The sequence below is a fragment of the Haemaphysalis longicornis genome, unplaced genomic scaffold, assembly GCF_048455015.1.
Source record: "Haemaphysalis longicornis isolate Haplotype H1 unplaced genomic scaffold, Haemaphysalis longicornis Haplotype H1 scaffold_7, whole genome shotgun sequence".
In the NCBI taxonomy this organism is placed as follows: domain Eukaryota; kingdom Metazoa; phylum Arthropoda; class Arachnida; order Ixodida; family Ixodidae; genus Haemaphysalis; species Haemaphysalis longicornis.
This window is the reverse complement of record NW_027526422.1, coordinates 6378122-6403578: the sequence shown is the minus strand read 5'-3', so window position 1 is coordinate 6403578 and position 25457 is coordinate 6378122. Positions and strand designations below refer to the sequence as shown.

The 25457-nt window shown below is 46.2% G+C and overlaps 1 protein-coding gene across 5 annotated transcripts in view; it reads right to left on the bottom strand.

The window, feature by feature from the left end:
* LOC144144382 (uncharacterized) overlaps positions 1–25457 on the bottom strand; it is a 525773-nt gene that overhangs the window by 288641 nt on the left and 211675 nt on the right. The window contains exons 1-2 of one of the 5 annotated variants that reach the window (XM_077675806.1): positions 7624–7759; positions 7026–7095 (exon numbers count right to left, since the gene is read on the bottom strand). The exons of the other annotated variants lie outside the window; for them this stretch is intronic. The gene's annotated coding sequence lies outside the window, so the exon portion shown is untranslated. Of the gene's footprint in view, positions 1–7025; positions 7096–7623; positions 7760–25457 lie in introns of those variants that run through there. 5 annotated transcript variants of the gene reach the window in all.

Below are 25457 nucleotides of genomic sequence, written 5' to 3'. Positions count from 1 at the left end.
ACCCCCGCGACTTTTCCTACTGAGAAACTGGCAACCCGAAAAACATTACAGATTCAGCTCCGTCTTTTGTTACGAGGGAAGATATATTGGGAGAGAGATAGCTATGGAATTCTTCGCATTTAAAAGAAATAAAAGTCTTAGGACTTTAGCCCTATACAAACAGGTAATCACGAAGGCGCACAGGCGACAGCTCTAAATCAAGGCTTCGACGGACGCCCATCTGGTCGGGAATTATCATTGAAGAAAGAACGAATACGCCGACAAGAAAAGAAAAAAGAACAATATCTTGAAGCAAACAAGATTGCGAACAAGACTCTTGTTCGGGGGGCCGAAACGTCATTTTTTTTTTTTTTTGTGGTTGGCTTCATCGTTCTTTCTTCAGGCTAGTGCTCGTGAGCAAGTGCCATTCACCTTCGCTTCACCTGAACGTGCTGTGAGCGCCGCAATAAAGTTCTGGCGCAACATGGTAAAGAAATTGCAAAGAAGAAATGAAAACGTGACACGAGTAGCGGCGTCAGTGATAGAACTAATTGGTGCCCGAGGATAGTGTAGATTGGGTCTCAGACAGATGGGCACGTGCGCGCTTTCCGACGGCAGCATCGGACGCTGTATGAAGGAAGAAAGGGTGGAAAGATGTCTTGCTCTTCAAAACCTCGGAAGGGAAAACGGGAGGAGATTCTGCCGGGGAAGATGCGGGCTGTGCCGTCGGCGTCGATCCTCACCGCAGCCCTCGTGGGAAGCGTTCGCCGGCAGCCTGCGCTTGGCGCGCGTGCGTGCGTTCCGCGGTTCGTTACTCCGGCGTCGCCCCGAGGTCCGTGATAACTCACTTTCGGAGCACCTCCTCGCTACCCATTTCTCCTCTGTTTTACTCGACAGAGCCAGCGGAGGACCTCTGCCACGTAAGCCGCGAGTGCTGAGAACAAGCTGGAGCGGGCGGTAAAAGAGCTAGTAAGCTATGCACAATAAGTGGGGGGAGGTATATGTGTCAAACAGGGCAAGAGGAAAGCAGTTACGCTGAAGTAAAGGAGTCCGAGGGTGGCGATAAGCCGTTAATAGAAACGCCTAGCTAGCGCCATTGAACGCAAGAGAGGCAGCGTGACAGCGCGGGTAATAATTGTGACAAGGTACCCAGACAAAAGCTACACTTTCCGACCAGGCTTGTTGCAGCCTCCTTTTCGCCTCTTGTGTATGCAAGCGGCTTAATCGTAGCAATGGCCTTTTGAAAATAGCGTTTCGGGTGGACTGAAAGCTTGATATTTAAGCTCTGGCAGAAACATAAAAGCTACGAGAGCAGAAGCCTTTCGAATGGGATTATTGAAGTTATTATTAAAGAATGTGTACAGGGATGTAGTGGCTCAGAGCATTTCACTTTTCCGAGGAAGTAACGTATGTACATTCTAGTAGCGCGTTAAGCGTAGTGCACTCAAAACGTGCCTTCAAGGGTGTCTTTGCAAAAATATGCTATTTTACCAGCAACGCGCATACATTAGGGCGACGTCACGGGCTAGATATAACCATCAATCATCACAAGAGTGGCGCTACCCGTCCTATTTTGCGTAGCAGGTCCAATCACGTGAACTGTGGAGTAAATGGCTACGTTATATTGGTACCTTTCTTCATTTGAATTTATTGCCTAGCTCAGTGCCAGCCTTTTCTGTATTTTATTAGTTACCCTTATTCGTTTCTTCAGCGAACTGTTTACTTGTTTGCAAGTCTCCTTTTGAACACCTGCTACATGCCGTTCAGAAATATAGCCGTTGTTTAGCCTTACACTAGTCTAAGGCCAACCTTAAAGCAATGACGCGCGGTTTACGTTAAGCTAGGTGGGAAGGAGCCCCTTACGTGGCTACAGAAAAGGAGCATGTCCCCGCATGCGTGCCTGCCCTGCACTCTAAGCTCGGTAACCCTCAACAGAGGCGCACATTTTCGAATTTTTGTAACATACAATTTTATTTATTTATTTATTTTATTTACAATCCTGCCAGTCTCTACTGAGACCATGGCAGGTGGGCACAATGTACAAACACTACAAAAAACGTTCATCCCGCCAACTATTAAGTTACAAGTAAACGAAATGAGTGACAGCAACTTTGCACTTTACACAAAAAGCAATTTACACTATATACTAATCGCCGTAAAACATGTCTATTTGAACCATGTCCAAAATGGTCGTGATTTAAACATAAAATAAAAAGTTAAAAATTCTACAGTGCATACACAACTACATAAAAAAGTACAAGTACATGATGGTTTGCGTGATGACATAATAACATTGGCAATTGAAACAGGATAGAACATTTTCCAATTTTTCATTAGAAAGCAGATAGTGACTTAGCATTACTGGTCTAGCATATTCGTAGCATCTAGCATAGTCTAGCATCTAGCATGTTAGGGTCTAGCATATTCCATTCATGAATGGTGACCGGAAAAGGAGGATACCTAAGCGCATCATTATTACGTTTATACTCTACTAAGGTGTTTGTATGTTTGTGCCTGGTAGCTCGTGTTTGTAAGAAATGTACTTTGAAATGTCAATTTTTTAATAATTATGCTGGAGTTGATAAAGAAATTTTCAGCGTGCCTGTTTCGCTCGTGCTTCTATCGTAAGAAGTCGAGAAATAGCTAGGAGGTTAGTGGGATAGTGTTCACATTTAAATTTGTTATGGATGAATCGTATGGCCTTCCTTTGTACTGATTCTATTTTCTTAGTGTCAGTCTGGGTATCAAGAAACCACACAGTATTTCTGTATTCGAAAATCGGCCTAACAAATGTTTTGTACGCTAGGAGTTTTGCTGACAAGGGTGCCGATTGAAGTTATCTGCGGAGAAAAAACAATATTTGCATAGCACAAGAAGTAATGCGATCTATATCTTCGTCCCACCTTAGGTCTGATGTTAATGTTAAACCTAGATATTTATGCTTCTGTACTTTGGTCAGAGCTGTGCCATTGACGGTGTACCAGAAGTTTGAAGGTTCTTTTTCCCCGTTATTGTCATACATGCTGTTTTTTTTACATTGATTTTCATTTGCCAGTCTGAGCACCATTCTGAAATAGTATTAAGTGATTTGTTAAGGGAGTAGTGCTCATGTTCATTTTTAATTGATCTATAAATGATACACTCATCCGAAAATAACTTCATTTTACAGTTTATATTAGTAGTTATATCATTTATATACACAAGAAATAAGAGCGGCCCTACCACGGAGCCTTGGAGCACCCTTGATGTAACTGGTAATACATCTGATGTGATACGTTAGAAAATAACAAGCTGAGACCTATTAAACAAAAAAATCACGAACAAAACCAACAACTCCTCCATCCTCGAAAACATTTTTTTAGTTTAGAAGCTTTTTTCGTGACAGAAACACTCAAATGCTTTAGACAGATCAAGTCGGATTACATCCGTTTGAGTTTGAGTTTGGTTAATAATACCTAGTGCGAGATCGCGTATTAGTTCAGTTAGCTGTGTTATGATCGATAAACCCTGGCGAACGTCGTGCTGGTTATGGGACAGAATGCCTTCATTTTCAAGAACAACAGATATTTTATAATGATATCGAATAAACTATTCGATATCACTCTAAAATATATGTTTTGCCGTACTCGTTAACGATATTGGTCTAAAATTCGATTCAGTTGATTTATTTCCCGATTTGTAGACCGAAATAATTTTAGCTATCTTCCATTCTTTGGGTAAGTTTGATGTTGAAAGAGATTTACGGAAAATAAGGCTGAGGTATCTGCTGCACCACTGTGCGTTCCTTTTGAGAAATTGGTTGGGTATATTGTCCGATGCACACGCCTGTTTAGTGTATAGGCCAAGAAGGAGACTAAGAACTCCAGCGCCTGTGATAACGAGTGGGTCGATTGTGAAATAAGTCCGGTGTGATGCCCTTATCGTTCGTGAAGACCGAGCGGAAGAATTGGTTATATCGAGTGGTTTTTTCGGCTTTTTCGCGAGGGGCGATAGTTTTTTCTTTTTGACGAAATTGGCACCACAATCTATGCTGGTTGTTTTTTAGAAAGCTGGGGAATACAATGGGTAAATTGTGAATCCTCGCTGCTTTGGATTTCTGCTGATATATTTTCGATGCAAGCGCTCGCTTAGCCGTGTTAGATGGGTAATGGCACGTTGTTTTGATAAGTTTTCGTAACATTTTCAGTTGGAGTTTTGCCTGTATTACTTCCCTAGTAATCGAGGGGTTATTTTTCAATGTCGGTTTTTATCTTAACAGGAATAAAACTTTTTTACACAGGGCGACACAATGTCTTTAAAACGCAACCATATCATATTTACATCAATCAAAGGATCTTATAGAAGCCAATGCAGAAAACTCTTGGAAGTCGTGAGCTCAGTAGGTTTGTAGGTGTGCATCATCTGCTTTGTAGAAATTGATTACGGTTTGGGCTGTGGTTCGCTCCGATAATTTTGTAATCTAGAGGCAAAATGCACATCGAAATTTTGTGATCCTGTGCTGTTACTATTACTTCCCCCTTAACTTGTTTTAATAGAAAGTTACCACTTGGCAAGATTACACAGAATGTTTCCAGAGACTCGTCTTGCACCCTCGTGGGGCATTCTACCATTCGGCGGAGGTTAAAATTTAACATCCTGTCGAGGAGTGTTTCCGAAGCACTTCGCGCTTCTAAAGCATTTGTGTCCACACGCGGTGCTTCATGCATCCAACAACTACACTTGTGCATTGAGTGTTGATCTTACAAAAAATTGTCTCAGCATTAGCTAGCTGTGGGAGAATGACTACAGGGATTGATTTCTTTATTGATAACGCCCCGGCTCCATGCACCAGGTGATTGAATATATCTTTGCGAATGAGTACGTAGTTTGGGGGAGCCACTTTACGACTCGAGACAGGCGACGATAACCATATCTCGGTGACTGCTACTACGTCGGGCTCAATCGAGCCGTAAGTTTTCAAACGGCTGTACCTTATTTAAGACACTTCGAGCGTTTACATATAACAACGTTATTTGTAAACGCGCTGGTTTTGGCGCATTGCCGGGCGGTTTGCTTCGTTTATTCTTGGTTCCACGTTCTCGTTCTTTTTTTGCTCCAATTTGTCGCACTTCTTTATTTCTATCCTTTCGTTCTTTTAATCATCCCAAACAAAAACACGGTTGTTTTTGTACGTTAACGACACCTTGTCTTTATTCTCGCCGTTTGCATGTGAATTTATAAGATACAAAAATAGCCTATAGCTCAGTAACCTTTATATACGTATACATGTAAGGGTCACTTAGTTATTTTAAGTTATTTTTACGATTCCTTAAATTGAGGTGCCAGAAATGTTTAAAGTGTTCTCTTACTATATATGCATGCATATGTATACACATTGCCAGACCAGTTTGATAATCGCTACCCGAGTTGTCACTCAAAAATCTTCGCGAATATTGGGAACGGTCAAGGCTTATCAACAGGCATAATCGAATTAGGTGTTGATATCAGCATTGTGCCCATTAAGAAATGAGCACCAAACATGCATGATAATTAAAATGTGGGCATAATTGTAGGCTTAAGCCAAACGAAATTTCATGAAATGGGCCGCATGTGATGCACTTGATACCTCATTCCCAACGCATACCTAAGCTGCGATAACATAGTCTGATTCACATTCTTATATCAACACATCGATATAGTGAATATTCTTGTCTGTTGATGTAACCAACGACGCTGGTGTCACAACTTCGATCACGATTATCAAAGAGAGCATAAAATACAAGCACATACATATCAACATATAAGAGCATATTTTCAGAAGTTTGGCACCAGTCATTTAGCCCATACATAGAATTCACACTTTAAAGCGAAGCTTCAGTGTCCCCACTGATGCCGTTGTACGCCTATACGTCCTGCGGGAAGGCCAACTCTCTCTGACGACGATGGTGAACGATCGTGGGTGAAGTGAACGAGCAAAACGCTTCCCCTGGTCGGAATCGAACCTGGGTCCGTCGCGTTGTGATGCCGGCGCCTGCCTGATTCCTCCATTTCGACATGATTGAAGCAATTTAGAAACTCAGACGACTACCAATGAATTCGTCCCAAGAAGAATAGCGTTTCTCTAGCTGCGTGACGTAAGGCTGTTAGCCACAAGACGTTAGGCCTAACTTGCCCTTTTGAGGCATAAGACGTTAGACCTAACGTCACATCTTGGGGTTTAGCACCTCAAACTGGCACCTACTCAAAAAATTGCTCACTGAACGGCAAGCAGCAGGTACCGATTCGCGCAGTACACCCAAAACCCAAACGTTAGGCCTACGGAGTGCACACCCGAGTGTTGCTGTGGGTGTTCTATAAAAGCGTGCGTACCTCCAGAGTAGAACACACTCGCAGTGTGGGATTGGCAAACCGAAGAATTCATCACAACAAAGCTTCGCGTTCAACCCTAGGCGGCGTTAGACGAAGGGGTGCTTGATTTTTTTCAATTATGGTATACCTTCGGGTTTATTCCTTTTACAGCTCTAGTTGCACTCATGCATGTAATTTGCATTCTTTGTGAAGTGCCATCGAACCATTTTGGAAGAGTGAGAATTTAAGCTAAGATGTGTACTTTCCCGGTCGTCCAGTATTAATGTCGCGGTACTACACGGGAAAAACAGATTCTGGGAAGTAAAATGAACTTTTATTATAAAATCCCTGTTTTATACAAAGCAGTATTTAGGGCTATATTCACTGCATTCTTCGTGCCACCTATAGTTTGTAATAACACACTCAGAATTCATTCGTCTTCGAGAATCCACTTTTATACTTCGTTTTCAGGTTCGACTTTATCCACTGGAGTTGTAGATCCCCACACCAAGTCATTATTTTCTACAGCACCAACAAATTTTAGGCAGTTTGCAATCTGTCCTCGCGACACACGTTCTCCGGGAGCTAGAATTTTATGCTTGAGAATCAGCACTTGGGGAAACGCGAACAGGTAAGTGAAGAATTTTATGCGGTACACAAGCAGGTAAGCAATCAGAGAACGCTGAGGATTTCCAGAGATCTGCAGAATAACTTGTTACCTGCATGGTGCCGCAGAGATGTGTACATGTGAGGGGCCGTAACTTGGATTTCCCCACCTTGCAAAACCATCTACAGAAAATTTCAGAAAAAGAACAAAACCCTTTGTAAACATTAGCACCACATAAAAAGCCACCGGCATGTGAAGTACTATCAATCCATTGCATGGAAGTTAAGATGCAGACGAAAGAAATGAATGAAAAGCCATGCCAGACAGAGAGAGTAATTTACGTAGAGTAATTTTACAGCAAATTAGTAATCATTACGCATACTAATAAACAGCATAGTTTAGAACGTGTAAAGCTACTGTAGTCATACGTGCCAACTCTCGCGAATTTTTTGCGTGCCATGCCCAGTTTATCTGGTGGGCAGAAGTTTCTGCATTTTCAACCAGAGCATGCAGAAATTTCTGGCCACGAGGTAAAGTTGCGCGCAGCACATACACTTGCAAAGTGAAAAAAGTGACTTCAAGAAAGTGACGCGACGCCTTCCTGCGGAAGTATTCATAATACGGTAACCGTATGCTGTAATTTAAAATATTATATTTTAACAGTCCCCAACAAAAACACACACCAAAATAAAACACTTAATCACACTTACCAGTTTGCTCCCACGGGCGCTGGGGCATTGGTCCAACATACGGACTTGATGGTCGTAGAAGAAAGGGGCGCTTCCAGCAGCGCTTACAGTGACAAACGGGCTCACCGCAGCATCCGCGACTCCCGCCGATCAACAAGTCTTTGTAACAGCTATCCTGGCTTCGTCATAGGTTAACCCTAGCGGTGAAAAGGGCCAGCTGGCTGCAAAATGTGGCCTCCTGGGCCGCCGACGCCGCCATTTCTCTATATCCCATCATGCAACGGAGAGATCACACGCCGCACGCATGTATACAGATGGCGCGACAGGATCTTATAGGTTACCGAGTGCTTCATAGGCTACGATGTAAAGGTTACATGGCAGATTTTGCTGAGGCAACCCATAAACCACTGAAGCAACCTATAAACCGCTTTTAGCATCACGCATGTAACCCTTAGAGTGGACTGGGATAAAGAAAAGATCAAATTGGCTCCATTGTAACCTTTATGCTAAAGGTTACGTCCGTTTGGAAGTTACATTATAGAGTGTACGTCTATTAACATCATCGCGGATTGGTGCAGGGACTGTTCTACATTAAAGTAATGCAGTCTCCCAAGCACCGACGTGACAGAAAACGAAAGCAATGCATAGTGCAGTCATAGAAGTGGGCGAGAGGAATTTTCATTACTTCAGTAGCGGCACCACAAAGCGCTCAACCTGACACGAAAGTCTCGGTGGGGCAATAAACAGACGCTGATGCACGAAGCGGGAATGGTTCGCGTTTCCTGCGGCAACCTTTGGGAGCCGTTTGCACACGCACGTAGCCCCGTGGATCATCGTCACGCGACTTGTACGACGACGGCAATCGTACACGCCCCGGAAGCAGACATATGCGATCCTGTTCTAATTCGGTTCTTCCCTTGGGTGATTTCACTGGGGTAAAAGGTGCGGCGGGGATGCGTCCGAGCTTATTACACGTAAACAGCAATCATTTTTATGGGCGAGGTTACAAGTTGCGCTGGGAACTGTAGAAGTGAGCACACCAGGGGGCCGGTGGGGGGAGGGGGGGGGGGAGGGCAGGAAGGGAGTTCTGAGCCCGTTGCAAAAATTTCCGCGTCGCGTCCATTTCAGTCGTGACGTAGTTTCACTTGCGAGACCTCTGACCAATGACGTGCACAGAAGCTGACGATCCACCTTGCTTGTGCTGCCTGACATCCGGGTCATCCGTGCTCAACCAATCAGGGCTCGCTCCACTTTGAAACGGACATGAAATGCACAACACTGAATATTTCTTCCAGGACGTGAAAACATCAAGTGTTCGAAATGGCTGTAGCACTGGTGCTGGCAAGGCAGCGGGATATACGAGATTTCCTGTGAGCGTAACAGAGCGCTGCAGTGAAAATTTCTAACAGTATGCGGCGTTGTTCAAGCATATGCCATGAGGCACGGTCTGCGGCCGAGTGCTTGAAAAAATTATCACGAGGCCGGACAAAGCCACCGTGTAATAATATGCGTATCTCGTAAGCAAAAGCGTTTTATGCGTTACTAGGGATCCAGTGGCAACAGGGTGACATCGTGCAAGGGGTGGCGCTAAGACACGACGAAGCTTAGTTGTTAAGAATAACTGGTTATCTAAGTTTCATCCACATCTAAAAAAAGAGAAAGAAGCGCACCTGACGAAGAGGTACAGAAAAGCGAACGCAAAGGCGGAGAGGTTGTCCAGGCGTAGTGCCTGGTCTGCTACTCGGCCTCGGCCCTGGGGGAGGGATGTTCAGGGAATGAAAGAGCGGGCAAGCGAAAAGGGGGAACAGGAACGGACACGCGCACACACTCTAATCTAGCTGTGGGCACAAAAGTCGTTCGTCTAAGCTCGTGTCGTTAACAAAACGTAGAAGGACCTTCGTCACTTTCAGCGAAGTCGGTGGTCGGGATCGATGTCCTAAAATAGTTGCGTACTTCAGTGCACTTTCAACGGGTTCGTGCGAGCATACATAAGGGAGAACCTATCGTTTTCCTTCAAGCACGACCGACAAAACCAACCAGCTGCTCTGCTAACTGCCATCTTGGTTATTCCTTGTCCGAATCAGATTTAAATCTAAGACAGAAAGAACTTGCGGTAGAATCTTTCGACCGTGCACTTAATTTGCTTCCCTTGACCGAGTGAAAAGTCTTCATCTCACAAAAGCTTACCTTTTACGTACATTTGTTCCAACAAGCGAAAAAAAAAAAGAAAAGCAGCGCGTCAGCAACTTTACCCAGCAGAGCTTCCGACAGGGAGGAGACACTAACAAGATCTAGGTCTACGAAGAGATATCTCGAATTAAGCACAGGAAAAAAAGTAATCGCAGGGATCGAACCATCTGCCTGAGATCAAAAGTAAAGGTAAAGTAAGAACCGGGCAAGAGACAGGGAAAAAAGGAAATAAAAGTAAACCAGAAAGACGGCAGTGTAACTAGACAAGAGTGCTGCACTCATGGAGCGAATAGGATTCCTTCTCAAGTAAACGCGCAGTCCCATAAACAAATCACGGCCGCCACGGGAGAAATCAGGTTTGGCTGGAGCCACCGCGGATCAATGGTGACCGCCGAATAGGCAAGGGGAAGAGAGAGGGGGGGGCGATAGCATGATGAACGAAAACACTGAGACAATAGAATAGCGGTTCCCTTCTTTTCAACGTACTCCTCTCTTTTTTCCTCCGTTTACTTGTCCCTCCACTTCTGCAACCACAGCGTGGTGCCGATGGAGGGCCACCGCTGCTGGCGGAAGAGTAATCGGACAGCCACCAAGTGGAGGCTGTTCAGTTCGGAATTGCGCGTCTCCCCTCTACGGCACACGCGCCAGGGAGCGACGACAATTGTTTTCCGAAGGGTGGAGAGAGGTGTGTGTGGGGGGAGGGAGGGGGCGATAAAACCAGGGTCGAAATCTAGTGCGCCACGAAGGCCGGTTCGGCGGCTTCAGCGCAGTAGGTACGGCCGGGAGAAAGGACAGAGGGACGGGGCGGAAGGAAAAAAGAAAAAAAAAATGAAGCACTTATTTTGCTTCCTGGCAACGCCTCTTGCACTGCCACTCCCGGCGGACTCGTTCGCCGTGGTGGGGCTGCTGGCTCTATTGTGTAGATGTGGACTGAACTTTTATTATCCCTTGTCCTGGGACGCAACAGCAAAGAACAGCAGAAATGATGCCTGTGCACTTCTGCTATGACTCTTTTCTGGACCTTCGAGTGTCGCTAGTATTTACTGATTACTTACTCGCGTTAGTAACGCACTCGCGTAGTAAACTTCCCCTCCACGCACACACAAAAACACACACACGGACACGCGCACACAGGCACGGAAAGGTGGCGGGGAAGGGGGGGGAAGAAGGCACGAAAGGAGGCAAAGGTAAAACACAGAACGCAAAAGTAAAATGCAAATTCAAGGCATTTGCACAACAGAGGTGATGTCGTACACCACATAACTTTGCCACTGTTTTATTTATTTTTCTGCGACTTTAACTGCAAATTGGCTGATCTTCGTGGCGAGAACATACATCCAAGTCGTATGTGCTTGGTGCGTAGCTTATTCACAAAAAAACAATTAGCAGTAGTCACTATTTGTGACAAGCAGAGTTATTTTCGTCTTTAGTCCCCCGTACTCGGGATTGCAAATATCAGAGAGGGAAGGGGGCCGCGGCTTTTCCGCACCCCCGTCACCTCCGCGTACCCTTGTATGTTACACATATTGCACATTCAGAACTATAATTAAACTCCTAGAAGGCGAAGTCATATTTTCAATTTACATTCGTTTTTAAAATGGCGCGGAAGCGATAGAGGTTCTAAAGTTGTGGACCAGAAAAACATTCTTGACGGAGAAGCAAAAAGAACTGGAGGGGAGCATTTCCCGTACACTCGTATACAAAGACAGACACATGCACACAAACCCGTTTTAAGACAAGTGCCGTAGACAGGAGGGAGCCTCCCGTGATTTATATTTCTTTTTCGGTGCGCCGTAAAGTTCCTACAAGAACGGATGGCGCCTCCCGTGGCCCAAAGTGCGGCGAATCTCAGTGTGCTCGATCAGGGCAAGTGTTTTCGGAAGCTGTCTTTCAGGGAAGGACGATGGTCCCTGAGGGAGCGCACGCGTGTGCTGTTCTCCTCCCGGAAGCCTCCCTTACACGCAGGATTCTGGCGGGGCGATAAAGGTTAAACACACAAGACGGAGCGCTGTGCGCTGCGACAAGCCCGGAGTGAACTGTACACACGTGTAAGCCATTAGGGTACGTGCGCTCTCAGTGACAAGTCCGGCATGTGCGGCGAGGAGTTAGAAAACCAAAAGAAAAAGCGCTTTCCTAACGCTTGCAAGGTGTAAGAAAAGAATTCGCTGAAGCGCGTGCGGAAAACACACACAGAAACGTTTTTCAGGTGATAGAGTTTTTTCTCACGCTGTTTTTTTTTTCCTTATAGGATGTATACCCGGTAAAGAATAGGCAATGCCGCGAACGGCAGGGCACGAAAAAATACCTACGAAAGGCGTAAAATCACACAGTTTGCGACACGCGTTTTGCAATCGCCTTACCAGAAGCGGAGCGCTGTCTCGCTCTTCGATCCTTTCTAGTGATTATTGCATTTTCGGCCGGTATAGCCAGCTGTCGTCCAGCTAGGCATCAGCACTGCGGAACGTTAAGTGCCTTCTTCCAACGGGATCATCCTATTATATGGTATGTCATGTTCAGGCTACTGACGGAAGAGGCACGTCGTAAGCCGCAGACTAAGAAACAGCGTTTCTTGTAATGTAGTTGCATAAGGCGAAATATGACGCAATTATGTGGGAGCGAAATTATGGCAGAAAGCAACCTGACGCATTACGTTGTTGTTGATGATAATGATTACGATGATGACGACGATGCCGATGATGCACTGCCGAAAGCTGAAAGGACTTTCGTAACTTTGTGCAAAAGCGGACGCTTCACGATGTCTTCTTGGAGGCACGAGGGCGCTGTTTTGATACCAGCCCTGCAGTCGTTCTAATGCGCAGCAATCTTTGCCGAGTACCCCCCACAGCCGGCATGTGTTGGCGGAATGCAGGTCATTGTTCGAATAGAATTTTCAAAAATAAAAAATAAAAATAAAAGAATCGGAAAAGATGAGGAATTTTCAAAAATATACTGATAAAATCAAAAATATGCATCTTGTGCATCATCGCCCCCAAAAAACGAACACGGAATTAAAAACGCCCGGAAAAGAACGTTGGAAATACGACAGGTGACCGCGGCAGCGGTGACAAAACGCTTACTTTCTCAGGCTGTTCTGACAGCTTTTACCCGTTCTCGTAGAATTTTTTTTTTGTTGCGGAATAAATTTCTATTCTATTTCAAGAAAATTGCGAGAATAACTATACCGTGTAACTTTCTGCATTTCCACAAAAATGCACTGTTGGCGTAACACATTTAATCGCTATAATAACGTAAATTAAGATAATCGGTCAAACTGAATTTCGAAAAACTAAAAAACAAGAGGAATAGAAAAATAAACATTTTACAAAAATAAACTGACGAAATAAAAAGTACGCATCTATAATTCTCCTTCAAAAAATGAAGGCTCAACTAAAAAATCAGGGAAGCGTGCACTCACGCGCAAGACTTCAATGTCGAAGCTGTTTAGGTGAGCATTGCTGGACACGTAGTTAAGTTTCAGTATCGTTGTTTATTTGCATAGTTGCGGTGCTAGTAATCGTCATCTGCATCGAAGATGTCGTCGTCTTCTTCGCGACGAGTGCTGGAAGCAAAGTCAAATTCATCCTCAGCATTGCAGACTTCCACCAGTTCAACTGTCGAAGCTCGCACTAAGTCGCGCAAGGCTTGAACCATAGCGACGCTGCAGGATTTCTTTCTACGTGAGCAGAGAAGGACACATCACCATGGATTTATACATGTTTGAAATTGTTCATTTACATATCCCGTCGTTGCTCTGCACTGTGCTAGTAGTAGTCGTCGTCATATGCATCGATAAGGGTCGTGTTCCTCATGTCAAGCATTACGTGCGCGGTAGCGCTTGACGACAGCGCCGGAGTTTTCTTTTTTTTTCTTTTTCTTTTTTTGGTAAAGCCACTGCGTGAGCTGGGAACGTTCGGCGGTCGCCGCGAGGCACGCGCTCACGAGCGCTCGGCATCTTGTCGGAATTTTTCCCTGCAACGCCGAACTCACGTCTTGTACAACAGCTCCGCTGTTGAAAGTCCCGAGAACGGACGCTGTACACACGAATGAAAAACTATATGAAAACGGGCCAACCCCGCACTACGCCTTGCATATCCGGATAATTACGTATTTAGTGAAGTAAAGACACGTAAGCGCTGTAATGGTGCGAATTTACACCATTTAAACAATAAAACAACCCAACTTATTTGGCTACTCATAGCCAAATATGGATGCAAAGAACTCACAATGTATGCAAGCGCTGTAAGAATGGCACGCATTAGTGGACAATTATCCAAATTTGTGCAGCTATTTTTTAAGCCATGCTTGGATGGCTAAGGTTCCGCGTATTATTTCATTGGTGGCGAAACACGAAATTGCCCGTGTGTCGAAATTCTAGCTCATGTAAAGGATCCCCTCGAGGCCTGAATTACTCCGTCGCCCTGCTCTACAGCGCGCCTCGATGCGCAGGTGTAGATCCGGAGTGCAAATCCCGAAATATGAAATGGGAATTTTTTATAGACGCCGGGGTGTCGTAGGGAGGAATGTCGTAATTGCAACAAGTAACATAATAATAAAAGAAACTGAGCTTCACTGCATTGAATACGAGAAGTCACGAGTCTCGGTACTCGGTTTTCATGTCACCGTTACGGCGTCCAAATAGTACTATGCACCGTTCCGTTTAGGGACGAAGCCCCTTAGGGGCTGGGGCTGTTGGCGTCTCCTGTCGTTGTCGCCGTCGTAATCGTCGTCGTAATTGTCACCTCATGTAGTCACGGTGCTAAAACACCGGAACACTCGTTTACGCCTCGCGCTTCAAAGTTACGAGACGTTTACAGCAAAGCTGTATACGCAATGGTTTCATCTCCGTGGGCAAAAACGCTAAGGCGCCTAAAATATGATTCGCCCCTCCCGAGGTTTTGTGGTAATTAAGATGGCCCGGGAATTTTTCATAGGTACACTGAAGTGAGCTGTAGATACTAAACACTTTGACAGATGAGAGCTAAGGAGCAACTGAAAGTGAACAGTAAGGTCATTTTCCTTGAGCTGCCGGACGAGACATAAGGAACATTGGCACGTTTTATCTGTGGGAACTCCACGGTATAAAAGTTGCAAGGCTGGATTTGAGTCCGTCAGAATGACCGAATGCGGTGCTCGGAGGAGGCATAGGCTATTTTCTGTGTTTGTACGACAAATTTATACGCATTATTTTCCGAGAAACGGACGTCGAAGACTGCCGTTGCCCGCGCACCATCTTCCTCACAGAATTGCTGACCTTCGCTACGACGACATACCGGTAAGTCCGCAGGGCTAGATTTAGCAAATGGCTAAGATTTTAAGTGCAGAGCACTTTATGAGCTCGCCTTGTTGTCTTAGCTCGCTAACGGTAGATGCGACTGCCGGAATGAGGCGGCGCAGCGAGATAACGGACCCAAGTAGAGCCTTCTGTACCGGGGTCAGGGAGTCACGCTGAGGCTTCGAAAACCACGCGATTAAATAGCCACAACCGTTCAAACCTCGTGAACCGCTGGCTCTTGTCATACATCTCCGCGTTATTTAGAGCAGAGAAAGAAAACTGCAGGTACAGTTCAGGTAAAATCTGTGTATATAACCGGCAGCCCCCACGTTCATTTAGTTAGGAACGCTTGTTGGGTTGGTTTTTACGATAGCAAGCGAAAAAAGCGGCCCCGCAAGAAAGAAATGGCGCATTCGAAATGACGCAGAACGGCTCGAGCCACGCAAGAAAAAAATGGCGCGTTCGAAATGCCGCAGAAAGGCTCCAGCCACACAAGAAAAGAATGGCGCGTTCGAAATGCCGCAGAAAGGATCCAGCCGCGCAAGAAAAAAAAATGGCGCGTTCGAAATGACTCAAAACAGCTCCGGCATACGAAAATAAAGCAAGCGCAAAAAGAACAGAGCTCCCGCCGACGCAGTTTCAGGCAGGGGGCGCGCGAGCACCGCGAAGGCGGGAAACTTGAAATGGAGCAGTGAGCGGATAACGGCGCTGCAGCCCATTATGGCGAATCACTGTTCTGCACTTCCGACAGCTTTCACATAGAGTGGAACGGCTTTAATTTTTTATGCGTGCGACCTCTGTGCAAGCAAACAAAAATCTATACTAACCATGAAATGCCTGATGATCAGTATTTTGAACGCTCAGATAGCGCGAAAGCACGTTGAAACTCAGCGTTGCCACAATGCTGAATTGGGCGCTGCGGCTGCGAACAGCATGAGGGTTTTTTTTTCTTGTGCGCAGATTACAGATAAAATAAGGCGCTATACATCAGCTTAGCAGCCAAATAACGAATTACTTGGGTTAAACCTCACAATGGAAACACAAACAGGGCTTCAAAAAAATTCCCTTCAGTGTCCCTTTTGCTTGCCAATCGAAGCGGAAAGGCCAGGTCAATCAGCACGACCATAACTTCGGACCGCGAGTTCATATTCATGTGCATAGGGAGTATGATTACTCGGACGGATCAACTCGCGCGACCTCCTGGCACCCATAGAAGCGACCTTTCATGGGGCCCAGCGTCCATCCGCGCAGACAGGGCGAATAAAAGAATTCCCGCATAATTATCTTCCCGGACAGCGCACTTGCGTTTATTTTTCCTCGGTCCCGACGTCGAAACGGCATTAATCAGAGATGCGACTACCGCTCTCTTTTCCCGTCGTTTCAACATTTTCCCCCCGCCCTGCCTTATTCCCCGGATTCGCCCAATATTGAATTTAGATTCCGCAATCTTTGTTCGCCGTCTCGCTTATCAGATAGACAGGAAATTATTTGACATCTTTTGTTTGCGCTTGGTGCGCTTTGCGAGGTCGATTCGATGCCCGGCTGCCCGCTAGGACATGCATAATGGGCGCCCGACAAAGGCACGCGACCCCTGAATTCAGCGAGACCTTGGTCCCCCTCTTTGTGAGCCGCTTTAAGAACAGAAACTGGCCGTCTGAATAAGCGCGACTCATTCAATAACGTTATGTTACCCGATGGCTTTTGCGAGCAACGACACAAGAGACGCGGTTGGTCGCCTGGGTGTACGAGATGGTGACGTCGGCGTTCGCTCTGCCTCTACGTCAGCCGTGAATACTGGAAATGCTGCAAATATAGTGGGTCCCTTTTTCTTCGCATCGCGCCATCTTACGGAAGTTACAGCGTAACTTCCATCTTGTACTCTTCCTTCGCACCACCTCGAATTTACTGCATAGCGCCTGGAGAATGTATTTCTAGCAATGCTTTTGTGATGAACAGCGAAGCCAACTAGAGCAGTGTTTGGTGTAAAGCGTCACGGAAATTCGGGGTCCCAAATCAGGTATACCTGTCAGGAGACCCCAGCGCCTTCCTCATATTTCGAAACCAGGCTGCCATACGCCTCTAAAAACTTCTCAGTAGTAATGATGTATTCAGTATGCTGAGAAGTACGTCTAGTGACGCAGACTTAATTTTGCTGGGTATACAGTGTTCAATAGTGACACATTGTCTCGAAGAGCCACTGAGTAAAACACCCAGGGCCTTCAATATTTGATATCGCACTTCTCATGTTGCTTCTAAGGAAGGAAGGAAGGAAGAATGTAGAAGAAAGGCAGGAGAGTTAACCTGGCTAGAGCCTAGTTTGCTATCCTGCACGTGGGAAAGGGGAAATGGGCAAAAAAGAGAGAGGAAAAAAAAGAGGAAAAGTTGGACCAGACACGTATGCCCATCACTGAGGCACTGACAGTGATTGACACTGGAGGCTCTCACTCTATAGCCTAGTGTTCAAGTTCGTCGCCCGTAGAAAACGTAATAGTACCTTAGTCGCCTTCTGAGCGGATGACTGAGAAGGCCAGTGGCACAGAATCTTCTCCTCCGAAAATGGCCGCCGAGAGTCCAGGTTCCTCAGCGCCGACGACAGCTTTTTTCTTTCAGCCGAGTAGCGTGGGCCCTGGCATAAAACGTGGCGTATCGTCTCCGATGTGCCGCACGTTTTGCACTTCCCCCTTGCTGCCATTCCTATTAGGTACGAGTAAGCATTTGTGAATGCCACCCCCAGCCAGAGACGGCAAAAAAGAGTTGCGTCGGACCGTGGGAGGCCTAGTGGAAGGGGACGTTGCAGGTGCGGGTCAAAGGCACCAATGCGTGCGCATGTGAAATCTTCTGGAGACCATTGGGAGATAGCTGTTTCCCGGGCAAGAATGCGGAGGACCCTAGCTGCGTCCGTCCTAGACAATGGGATGAGTACAGTTGTCGCTGTTTGATGCGCCAGGCGGGCGGTAGCGTCCGCACTTTCATTACCGACAAAAACGCCTTCCCAGCAATGCGCTTGTTTATAGTGGTCAAATGAAGCTCACTGTATAGCCTGGCGGTGTATGCTGGTGCGTTATTCGACAATTACCGTTTGGGGGTCCCTCGTAATTTTTCTATCTCCCCCAATTTCCTTCTTTCTGTCTTGATTTTAAGTAGAGCCTCACGTGGCAGAGAGACGTCTACTGACAGGTGTATAGCGCCTGTCAACCTAACGCACAACGATCGCACCTCCTACAGGAACATTTTGTGACATCCTAACTGGGAGACATAATATTGTGCCTGCTTCCTTTAACTTCAACAATGCATCCTCTCTCTCTCTCGCTCGCTCTCTACGGGCCCAAAGTGTGCGCTTTTATTCAATTTCCTTTGTTAAGCACTATATCGACCTGCTCTCTCTTGGGAAAGCTTCCACAATAGCCAACCGTTTGTGGTGACTGACATTCTTGCATGTACACACAGCCCGCCCCCATTTTTCTACTACCTGTACTGACAAACGCAATCGTCGTCGCCTGTGACTGCACGCCGTGCACTTAGTAAGCGGTATGCCGTAGAAAGCGGCTGGGCGTCGCGTGTGTGTGCAAAGCGCCCGCTTAGCAAACAAATGAAGCGACAATATTGGCCGTCTCCTCCCTGCAAAGCAGCAGGCCCGGGAGCGGCGCAATGGGCGGACTCTACATTGAGGGAATACGGCACGTGTTATCGGCCACAGGTGCGGACATAACTGATGGACAGTACGATGCAATGGCAGCCGAGGTGTCACGAAGCGGCAGAACAAGGATAAATAAAGCCTCCTCCAACTCGAGAGGAACGCGGAAACCAACGTGCCCGCATTTTCGCTATGCGGAGTGTACCTTTCCTCGCATTCCGCCAACAGCTGTCGCTCCACTGACGTCCGGTGGTTTCCCCTTCGGGACGGCGAGCTTACTTTTTCTCGTCGTGTGGGCAGATGCGGTGGCGGCCACGATCGAACGAGGCACGCTATTCACCTTCCGAGCGCTGCTCACTGGCACGTTCTGTGCGCTGCTGAACAAACCTTCCCGCCTGGGATTTGGTACATGATATGCTCGCCGCTCGGCAAGAGAAAACTCGGTGCTTGTATAGGACGCTCATTCGTTTTGGCTGTTTACACCCACGGTTAACGCTCCCAAGCCGCGCCTAGGCTGGGCGGCGCGTGTCAGTATACGAGGCTACAGAATAAATTGGACTCATTGGTTCATTAATTTTCGCCAAGGTATTGTAGAGTTTGGTTATTCTATGTTTCATACCTGTGTAAATTCAGACTTTGTTGCCAGGAGCCGAAGGTTATACTGTTATACTCTTCCTCAGAACTATACCTAAAGTTCTGAGTAATTTTTCTACGAGAATTTTTTTTCTCTCACCAGTATCACTCAAGTAAAAGAAACCTCATGGTAGCAAGTCGAGTTGAAACGAACACTAAGTAAGGGAACACTTTGTGACGCGACATTTGGTCTTGTTTTTTCTGATTTTGTGCTCGAGATGTTAAAATTTAAAAAGTCGATTTCCCCTATCCACTCTTCGTTTTTATTCCGACATAGAATTTTTAAAAGCATTTGCCTTTTCATAAGAAAAACAGGCTTTTCTCGTTGCTCTACTGGAGTCCTCTATTCGTGTGCTACTACGACGCGCACAGCGCCGTAATTTCACAGCATCTAATAAGCCTCTTCGTCGCGCTCAATCCGCTTGATGAAACGCGGATTTGTCACGTAGTACGAGTACATTAATTACATAACTTACATAAAAAGCATAAATTATATATAAGGCTGGTTCAGACTGTTGCCGCAACTGTCGTAATAACTTTATAGAATGACGTCATTTCACGTCTCAGCCAAACGAACTGCGTGACACGCCGTTTCTTTAGGTTGATAGATCACGATATGGCTTTTGCGTCGGTAGTGTGAACATAGCATAAAAAGAACATAAAATACAAGAGCAAAATAAACAACCCAGTTTTGCACGTAATGCATAAGACCACTTTACAAAGAAGTTCAGAAAAGTTAAGGTCTAATACAGGTTGGATTGACAAAAAACAGAGGGAGACACTAAGTAAGACTGCTTACGTGTTGAATTGCGAAACAGTTGCATTTCATTTCAAGCTGCGCCGCCCTTTCTGTGACGTAGCAGGTCTGTCGTGGCCATACCCTCTTCTGTTGTGCCCATGTCTTCGTCACAAGGGGGACACACGTGTGTCGTGCAATCATTGCTTTGTAGCAGCTGCCGCGGTGTCGGCTGGTGGCGGCTCCAGCTGCAGCGAGCACCTGTCTTCTTTCTCGCACTTGGACCCTTTAAAGACGATAGTCGCTCTTGGGCTACTTAAACGCAGAAATTTTAGTCTGTCTGTCTGTCTGTCTGTCTGTCTGTCTGTCTGTCTGTCTGTCTGTCTGTCTGTCTGTCTGTCTGTCTGTCTGTCTGTCTGTCTGTCTGTCTGTCTGTCTGTCTGTCTGTGACTTGATTCAGCCACCCGGCCAAAGTGAAACAGAAGCTGCGCAATAGTCTTATATACCCACAGCCAAATCTAAGCGTCTAATTCTGTGTCAATGTTCATACTTGTCAACATTGTTGAACAAGAAGAAGACTTTACGCAAATATAAGACAGAAAATCAATACATAAACGATGTTTGCAATCTCCGTTTATTAAAAAAATTGGCCGCGTATCTGCTACTTTCGTTGCAAATGTCGTCAAAAGACGATAGTCTTTATCGGCTATTGCGAAGTAAATGCCTCCCTTCGCTTTGCCGCTCACCTCTCATGTTGTTCCTCTTGCGTCGCGCTCCTCCCAAGGTAAAGACGCCAAAGGTTTGCTTAAATCATTTTAAATTTCCCGCGTTCCACTGCTCCAAACCGGGTGTCGCGATGCGAACGCTGCTGTACGGCGGAGACGCGCGTTAATCGAGGCGCCCTACTTCAACGTTTATAGAACCGCGTTTCCCTACTCCACGTACGTTGCAAGCAGAACGTGGAACCTATCTAGTGGTACCTTGCGTAACTGTTGCCGGTTGATTTCTTAAAATGGCGCCAGAAGCTATAGTGGCGCGGGCGACAGTAGGCGACGGCGAAGTGAATTCTTTTTCTGCAGTTGATGAAGTATTTAATTTCGCAAAAGCAAGCATGTTTGATTTTTTTATAAAGGAACACTGCAAATATCACTTCTGTATTGATTTGCTGTCTCATATTTGCGTAATGTCTTGTTCTTCTTCAACAATGTTGACAAGTATGAACCTTACACCGGACATAGACGGGTAGATTTAGCTGTGACTATATAAGACTAATGGGCAGGCATTGTTTTGCTTTGGCCGGGTGGCTGAATCGAGTCACAGACAGACAGACGGACAGACATACAGACATACAGACAGACCAAAATTTCTGGGTTTAAGGAGCCCAAGAAAGACTATCGTCTTTAAAAAAATGTGGATGCTTGGTTTTTGCGATAGCAAATGAAATACTACATCAACTCAAAAAAACCATCGCCTGCTGTTACCCGCGCTACTAGCTCCTGGAGGCATTTAAGAAATCAAGCGGCAACAGCAACGAAAGGTTCCACTGGATAGGTTTCACGTTCACTTGGAAAGCCCGTGGAGTAAAGAAACATGGTTCTATAAACGTTGTAGTGGGGTGTCTCGGTTCACGGGCGTCTCCGCCGTACGGCAGCGCTGGCATCGAAGCACCTGACTCGGAGCAGTGGAACGCGGTAAATTTTAATTGAACTTGAGCAAACCACTAGCGTGTTATCTTGGGAGGAACGAGACGGGAGAGAGAGAGAGAGAGACCAACCTTTATTCGGCAGCTCAAGTCCGAGCCGCGGTAGACGAGAGAAGAACAGCATGAGAGGTGAGCGGGAAAGAGAAGGGAGGCATTTACTTGGCAGGGGGTGCCTGTCGACTATCGTCCGTCATCGACATTTGCAACGAAAGGAGCAGATACACACGGCCATTTTCTGTGTCTCCCCTTGTGTCTTCTTTTGAGGCGTACTTCCGTAGAATACCACGTATCCCAGCTACCGCTGAGGTAGACGCTCCACAGCCGGTCGCAGTATTGGGGCAGCACCACTGTGCAGCAACGTGTACAGCGTTGGGATTGGGCCCTCTCATTATTCCAGGGCATTATCCTTTTCCGTTTGTGCATTCTATTCTGTTACTACGACTGAAAGGCTTGGCCAGTCGTGCTTTTACCGCTATACATGCGCTATCAGGTTAGTAGCTTGCTACTGTTGTAATTAGCAAGCTCAAATTACTCATATATATGGGCCTTAAGCGGGGGTATTGTGTCCTCTCAATGTCACCCGACCATGGTCCTTCTCCCTTTGCGTCCTTGTTTTCTTATCTGTGGTTTTACTCTTCTTTTTCGCGCTTATGGCATTGGGGCGTACCAAGATTGGTATTTTTTTTTTCTTCTTCAAATTTGTAAGCCCCATATATTCCTCATTAACTTTAACGTGCTTCGCTACTGCCGTAATTAACACGGTCAAATTACTTCTGTAGGCCTCAATACATGTCTGAAATACGCGTTTCTAAATGGAAGGCCACGGCGCATCAACTCGGTTTGTCGTTTTTTCTTTCGTTAAGGCCAACGCCCTGCGATGGTGTAGGCGATGCCTGTTGAACACGCATATTGTAGGACTCAATTTCTTATGCAATTTCCTTTTGTTCGCTCTTACCAGGGGCGCGTTGTATTCGGTTTTTAGGACAGCCTTTCCGTCACTCCGACCCCCCACCCCGTATTTAAGCCTTCCGCTGAAAAGTCATGATAGTCAAGATACTCCGTCATGAGAAGTTTCACCGCAGCTAGCTATTTGTGCGTGATATTGCCGCGAACGGTACCCTATAGTTTCTTTATATGTCTGTTGTGTTTCCAGCCTCTGGCCGCGGCAAATTTTCTTATCTAAGTTAAAATGAAGCACCCATTTTTGTCTCTTTCTTTTATATGCCGCGCAAGCTATCTGATTTGATTAGAAGAGTGTATCGCCTGTCGAATGTTCGTCTTTGATCGCCAACGTTCTAGATCTGATTCGATGGTTCTCGAAGAGTTAACAGGGATGGATAAATGCTCGCAAGGCAAACACCACGGCATTCGATTAGCCGAAGTCAACCTGCGCAAGTCACTTCGCCAACTATTACTACGCCGCTTGTAATTTGTTTGATTTGATTGATTGTAGGGTGTAACGCGCCGACGCAACGCGGGCGATGAGGCGCGCCGTAGTGGAGGGCTCCGGATTAATTTTGACCCCCTGAGGACCTTTAACGTGAGCCGAAGTCTCATACACACAGGTTCGTTTGCTTTTCGCCTCCATCAAAAAGGCGGTCACCGCGGCCGGGATGTAATTTGTTTGAAATTTTGTGGAACACAATTTCGCTCCAATACACGTTTGTTCCTTGAAGAAAAGCTGCATCGTCCTTGGCTACGCGACAATATTGAGGCAAGGATTTTGAGAGACCCATCCATGTAAGCACAGTTGCAGGTCATTATTTTTGTATTGTGTACAAGAGTACGCTGTCAGTAGCGTGGCTGGCGCGTACAGTGTGCTGTGCGGCGCGTTGAGAACTGGGCGTAGGATGGCGCGAGTGCGTCGCTAAGCGGGAAATCGCGGGAGGGAGCGCGTCGCTGATGCGTGGTGCGCGTTTCACAGCAGTCACCGCAGTCAATCCTGGCGCCATCTCTTGGAGGGTTACCGCTGTGGTACACGTCTGGTGGGGCAATCCGTTTTCCTCCTCGCGCTCTCTTCTCTATCACCGTCATTCATTCTCTACTGCACTCCGCGTTCGCTCTCTTTCAACCTTCCCCCTGTCTTCCGTTCTCCCGGTTACGAGACACCCCCGAAGGCATGAACGAGTGTTGAAGAGTTGCACTCTAAAACGAATAAAAGGAAAGAAACACTGCTTTTCCAAGGAATTAGAAAGGCATGACAAAGACTTGAGTAATTGTGCATACTTTGAATTATCCTGCGGCGGAGTCTGCAGAAACAATGAACGTTTTCTAGGAGGTTTGAATTTGAATCATGCCCTCTGGAAGACCTCTACTGAGCTGTGCGCCCATTCATCATGTTTTTCGGATGGGCGTTAAGTACGCTTGCTTTAAGGCGTAGCTCCCTTTGCCGCCCGTCCCAGATCGGAACCGGCCACCAAGCCGCGAGTAATATCTTCATTCGGCATAGCGTCAGCACCAGGGGGCTGGTTTGCGAGCGTGACCATTCGTGCACTTATTAATTTATGGAACCAGAAACAGTCGCCCTTAATTTTGCATGCACGTTTATTTTACCTTTCATAGTTATTTTTTTCACAGAAATGAACGCATAGATTTCCGAACATTTTAGAACTCGACAATATTGTTCGCGTCGTTCCGGAATCTACTTGTAGTGAACTATTGAGGAAGAAATGATGCGTTAGCAGACCATTTCATAGCAGCACAGTCAGCGCACAATTAACGCATGAAAGCGTTTCGGCTGGTGGTTTTTAAATCTTCATTTATCAACGTAGGCTACAAAAATCATCTTCAGTTTTCACTACATAAACGTCTCAAATGCCCGAGACTTCAGTGCTCTGATTGCAGGCGTTTCTGCTCCCATGTCCTCCATTTCACCGGCACTCTCTTTTATCCCGTGAAATCCGCTACCAAAAATAAGGGTAGGAAATCGGGCTCTACATCGCGTTAACCTCCCGGTCTTTTCAGTCGTTTTTCTCACCGTCCTGCATTTGGACACATAGGTCACGTGTACATTTATGTGGCAAGAGCTCCAGTGTAGCAATCATTGCTTCCCACACACACACATAAAAAAATCCGCGTTTTTCTGATTTAGAAAAATCAGCGAATGCTTAAAATCCAAAAGTCGTTTAAAGAAAGCCCGTAAGGAAGAAAAGTTAGCTCTGTGGAGTTCCAAGATAACTTTCACGAAGCGTATGAGAACGCTACTGAAATTCAAAAGCTCTTCTTTCGCTGTCTCCTAACGCCGCACGCATTCCTTTGTGTTGTTATTCTGCTTTTTTTACTGCATCTCTACTGTCGATATACGTCGTTTTTGTATTGATTGGAAATAAGGCAAGTAGAGCGTTAGAAACAGCGGTAACAGCTTCCCAATTACACAGTGCTCCAATTGATAAATATGAGGAATAAGATGGAGTATGCAGTAGAACCCCGCTGTAACGTTCCTCACTGTTGCGTTTTCCTGGCTGTTACGTTGTGTGCCATCGGTCCCGGCATAACTCCCAAGGGATATAATGTATTGTGAACCCCGCTGTAACGTCGCAACTATGGGCCCGTTCCTGTAATATAATGCGTAGCAACCTGACACTCTGAAGCGGCTTGAGCCCCGCTATTCTGGCTTTGGATGAGTCTTGGCCAGGCTTTTTTACTAAACTGGCTACAAGAAGCCGCAAGCGAGTTGGAGAGGCCATCC